The sequence below is a fragment of the Schistocerca cancellata genome, chromosome 4, assembly GCF_023864275.1.
Source record: "Schistocerca cancellata isolate TAMUIC-IGC-003103 chromosome 4, iqSchCanc2.1, whole genome shotgun sequence".
NCBI lineage: Eukaryota > Metazoa > Arthropoda > Insecta > Orthoptera > Acrididae > Schistocerca > Schistocerca cancellata.
In genome coordinates this window covers 804841546-804847545 of record NC_064629.1, presented here as the reverse complement: position 1 = coordinate 804847545, position 6000 = coordinate 804841546, and positions in this window count along the sequence as shown.

Sequence of the window (6000 nt, the reverse complement as noted above, 5' to 3'; positions counted from 1 at the left end):
CTACAACCACTTACATATTGCTCCGATAGAAATTGTTTGGACAAACTTAGATGAGTTAAAGTATGCACATAAGTAATTGAACACTCATTCCTCCCATGTTCCATTCACAAATCCAAAGGGCGAAACCATATATCACTGGGAGAAACCTTACCTCTGCTATGCACCTCACAGTCGTTTGCAGAGTATAAATATAGATCTCATAGAAAACGTCACAATTCTGGTTATAATGAAAAAAGATCATTAGACGTGTACACTGAGAAATGTCATTAATGTAGCTGTAAAAGTCATATGAAAGGCACATGATTTAACTGTTGCAGTGAACTACTAACACCTTTGATCAACTTGAAGCCACAACTGCCACTCTCTGTGCAATCTCCGCTTCCCATTTGCTTTCTGATTATTGGCACAGTGAGACACAAACATGGCATCAATGTCTTCAGCTGGGTTTTCACAGGCATGAATTTCTTACATGTGCATTCCCCCAACACCAGTCACATGTAAGTCAGCTTCATGTGGAAACACCATACTTGCATACTTTCATGCCAACACATGTGAAAAGCCAGGATTCCACAGGCAGGAATATCTTAAACACGTATCCCTCATCCTCTTACTACCTCTCACATAAGTTGATTTACATGCAGAAACGCCGAGCGGTTTAAGGCACTGCAGTCATGGATTGTGCGGCTGATCCCGGCGGAGGTTCGAGTCCTCCCTTGGGCATGGGTGTGTGTGTGTGTGTGTGTGTGTGTGCGTGTGTGTGTCCTTAGGATAATTTAGGTTAAGTAGTGTGTAAGCTTAGGGACTGATGACCTTAGCAGTTAAGTCTCATAACATTTCACACATTTTGAACATTTTACGTGCAGAAACACTTAGCTCGCACACTGTCACCCCAAGTTATGCTCAAGTTATGACAGTTGAAATGCATTCTTCTTTCTTCCATGATGTCGCTTCCCCCATACTCAACTATGAGCTTCAGTTGCTACCACTCGGTGGTTCTGCTTTCATCCTGGTCTGGTACGTCAGCAGCACAGGTCAAGAATCGTTCGTTTAGGTACACAGAAAGTTAGCATCATGTTGATGTAATGGGCTTAGGCTTCAACTAAGTATATAAATACTTTCTTAAGGGGCAAAATGTTCTTAAACAGTATGATAGGAATATCATTTTAGCATTCAACAACTCCTTGTAATCACTTATTGTAATAGAGTAACACATTGTTTGGTGCGATGAAATAGATTAAAAACTATTGAAACTAAGAGTGTGAGCTTTCTGAGGGTTCACATTACTGCAGAAGAGTCAATACTGTCAAGGAATTTTTTTTAATTTCAGTGTAATGATATTGCCTTACTGGCCAAAGACTTCGCAGAGCTCCAAAACTTAGTTACAGATCTTGCATCGGAATGTCAGCTGGTTGGCTTGAACATGAACCTTTCCAAAACAAAAGTAATATCCAACAAATGGGTCCCAGCTGGAGATGTGAAAGTCAAGGACAGTCTACTAGAAGAGGTCAGTGAATATGTCTACCTTGGCCAGATTATAAATATGAAGGGAGACATAAGACCAGAAATCTATCGACGAATCAAGCTTGGTTGGCAAGCATTTGGGAAGAATTCAAAAGTATTCAGATCAAAAATGCCAGTAAATCTGAAGAAAGCAGAATTTGATCAATGCATTCTTCCTGTGATGACGTATGGCTGCGAGACATGGACACTGAACTCATTCACAAAAGGGAAACTTAGGACAGCACAGAGAGCCATGGAGAGATCAATGCTGGGCTATACAAGAAAGGACAGGAAAAGGGCAGATGACATCCGGTCTGTGACGAAGGTTAATGACATCTTAGAGAGAGTAGGTTCCTTGAAATGGCAGTGGGCTGGCCACGTCGCAAGAAGAAAAGACAACAGATGGACGAAGCTAGTACTGGAGTGGAGTCCGAGAGAGCACCGGAGGCCTAGAGGAAGACCACCAGACACATGGGACAAAGACATCAAGAAGATCGCTGGTAACACCTGGCAGAGAACTGCCCAAGACCGTCCCACTTGGAGAAGACTTCTGAAAGCCTACCTGAATCCACGACTCGAAGAGGCCATATCATCTAATGATTGAATTGGCTGATGATGATGATGATGATGATGATAATTTTTGCTTTAGTCTTTTAGTTTAAAGATTACCGTGAAATGGAAATTTATGTGTGGCTTAAAATAACATTTGGTTACAAGTACCATACCAGCAAAACAAATACATATTTACAGCACCTGTAAGCTGTCAGAATCTTGACTAACTCTGGAAATAAAAACAAAACTGAACAGTTGAGACAAAAACCGTACTCTCCAAAGTATTCAGTGTATTCTAGATAACATAAAAATTTAGAAATAATGCATATATTGCAGTGGGTCCAGTTGCTAGATATTTCAACGTTACTTATGATTTAATGCGAGCTAGCAAGACATCTCTCTTCCTTGTATTACACTTTTGTACAGAGCCAAAACTATGGTTGAAAAATATTTCAAAATTGATTTTACTCATTCGAAAATGATTTTTGAACGATACAACGTCTTCGTCAGATGACTCCTTCGTTAGTGTATTTGATGTTCCCAAACTATTCCTACTAGATGTCCATCTCTTTAGTCAATATCTGTTGGTCCATTTTTTCTTCATCGACGTCACTATAATCTCTTCATCTAAAAGCTACATCTACATCTACATTTATATTCCGATAGCCACCCAACGGTATGTGGCAGAGGGCACTTTACGTGCCACTGTCATTACCTCCCGTTCCTGTTCCAGTCGCGTATGGTTCGCGGGAAGTCTCTGTGCGCCCTCGAATCTCTCTAATTTTACATTCGTGATCTCCTCGGGAGGTATAAGTAGGGGCAAGCAATATATTTGATACCTCATCTAGAAATGCACCCTCTCGAAACCTGGACAACAACCTACACCGCGATGCAAAGCACCTCTCTTGCAGAGTCTGCCACTTGAGTTTGCTAAACATCTCCGTAACGCTATCATGCTTACCAAATAACCCTGTGACGAAACGCGCGCTCTTCTTTGGATCTTCTCTATCTCCTCCATCAAGCCGACCTCGTATGGATCCCACACTGATGAGCAATACTCAAGTATAGGTCGAACGATTGTTTTGTAAGCCACCTCCTTTGTTGATGGACTACATTTTCTAAGGACTCTCCCACTGAATCTCAACCTGGTATCCGCCTTACCAACAATTAACTTTATATGATCATTCCACTTCAAATCGTTCCGCTCGCATACTCCCAGATATTTTACAGAAGTAACTGCTACCAGTGTTTGTTCCACTATCATATAATCATACAATAAAGGATCCTTCTTTCTATGTATTCGCAATACATTACATTTGTCTATGCTAAGGGTCAGCTGCCACTCCCTGCACCAAGTGCCTATCCGCTGCAGATCTTCCTGCATTTCGCTGCAATTTTCTAATGCTGCAACTTCTCTTTATACTACAGCATCATCTGCAAAAAGCCACATGGAACTTCCGACACTATCTACTAGGTCTTTTATATATATTGTGAAAAGCAATGGTCCCATAACACTCCCTTGTGCTACGCCAGAGGTTACTGTAACGTCTGTAGACGTATCTGCATTGAGAACAAGATGCTGTGTTCTGTTTGCTAAAAACTCTTCAATCCAGCCACACAGCTGGTCTGATATTCCGTAGGCTCTTACTTTGTTTATCAGGCGACAGTGTGGAACTGTATCGAACGCCTTCCAGAAGTCAAGGAAAATGGCATCTACCTGGGAGCCTGTATCTAATATTTTCTGGGTCTCATGAACAAATAAAGCGAGTTGGGTCTCACATGATGGCTGTTTCCGGAATCCATGTTGATTTCTACAGAGTAGATTCTGGGTTTCCAGAAACGACATGATACGCGAGCAAAAAACATGTTCTAAAATTCTACAACAGATCGACGTCAGAGATATAGGTCTATAGTTTTGCGCATCTGTTCGACGACCCTTCTTGAAGACTGGGACTACCTGTGCTCTTTTCCAATCATTTGTAGCCTTCTGTTCCTCTAGAGACTTGCGGTACACGGCTGTTAGAAGGGGGCAAGTTCTTTCGCGTACTCTGTGTAGAATCGAACTGGTATCCCATCAGGTCCTGTGGACTTTCCTCTGTTGAGAGAGTGCGCAACTCCTGTACTTCACTTGAATCTCCAGTCGTGTGGGAACGGTAATGTGCACGTAAGGCAGTGATGCAGGGAAGCACGCGTATCATCACGTCTATACTGCCACTAGAAACATGTTTCAGTTGTTTCCTGTAGTGTTTCACAATTGTTTCTGACTTCGTTTCCTGTGTCTGTCCACACTGGCGGCAAACATTTCTCGTAATGTCTTCACATCATCTTCAACGCTATTTGTCGGATTGATTTGGTGTCGTCTGCTGCGTTATGCTGGGTGATGAGGAAATTATAATTATATGTGGTGCTGGACTATTAATACTGGAAGATGATTACAAACAAAATGAAAGACGTTGGTTTCGTTGGTGGGTGAAAACATACAGCGTGGAGCAAAAAAATATGTTCCACAAAACAGAGTTCCAGGGTACAAAGAAACATAGCAGAGGAAAGGAAATACGGTGCTAACTTGACTATACCAGATGTTGTAAATGACCATCGGTCATCTCTTGGCACTTTTGAGCCTGGTCTGCAAATTCCTGATGGTGGATGTAAGCTGGACTGCTAAAATCTTATCCGACATGGTCTGCTGCAGTTCTTGAAGATCTTGAGGGTTGTTGCGATACACCTTAGACTTGAGGGTTCCCCAGACAAAGTAATCACACACTGACAGATCAGGTGACCTGGCTGGTCAGCTAGGGCCGCGACCAAACTGACCTCTGCTAACAACTCTGTCAATTGCGAAGATTGCGTAAATGTGCTCCAAGGATCCGGTGTGGACCATGTGGTGGGGACAAACAGGGTGTGGTTATATGTATACATTCACATCCAATCCTATCCGCTCTTCCATGCCTCTTTTATTTGCCTCACTCTGTACTATAGGATAACTGCTGGGAATAACTTTCTACAGGACCTGATTATGGAAGAAAGCTGTGGTTTCTGTAACTTCATTTGGATGTCATCTACTGGTTTTGAATTCCTGAAAGACATGCTAATACCAAAAAAAGACACAAATTTCGGGAAAACAATTAGATTTTTCGTTTTTTGGCGCTGGGTGATTCATTTCAGATACTTGCGTATTTATTTGACATTTCAAAGCAAGCTATATCTGAAATCTTACCTGACGTTTGTAGAGTAGTGATGGAAATACTGAAGAATTACACAAAGGTAAATAACGAAGAACACTGTTAAATATGAATATTATTTAATTTTTATTCCTTCTGTATGGCATTACAAAAATCATCGAAAATTATTTCCTTCACTGTGTCATCAGTGTTACCAATGAATGTGCCAGATGTATTAGTACAATTTGGTGATGCCTCTGACACATCCGCACCCACTGATAACTTCAAACTTTCATAGCATTCTGTGTTTTTTAGGATCGTTGGCTGATTTGGGAGAGGTGACCAAACAGCAAGGCCATCAGTTCCAGCGGATTAGGGAAGGTTGTGAAAGAAATCGGCTGTGCCATTTTCAAGGTACCATCCAGGCATTTGCCTGAAGCAATTTAGGGAAATCACAGAAAACCTAAATCATGATGGCCAACATAGGTTTGAACCATCATCCTCCCAAACGTGAGTCCAGTGTGCTAACCACTGCACCTCCACGCTTGGTTATGTTGTGTTACTAGTACTTCATTCAGTTTGGCCATTGTTTTTGTTTTTCACAACTGTGGCAGTATCCGCAGTATTGATGCCACATACATCATTGAATTGCTCTTCCATCTTTTTAAAACAGTATTCAATAACGTAGAGGCATCGTTATATGCTCCACCGTTTTGTCTTATTAGTTTTCTTGGTGGAGAAGTCGATGTTGAACGAGCAGCAACGTCCTCTTCCTCACCGATCCCTA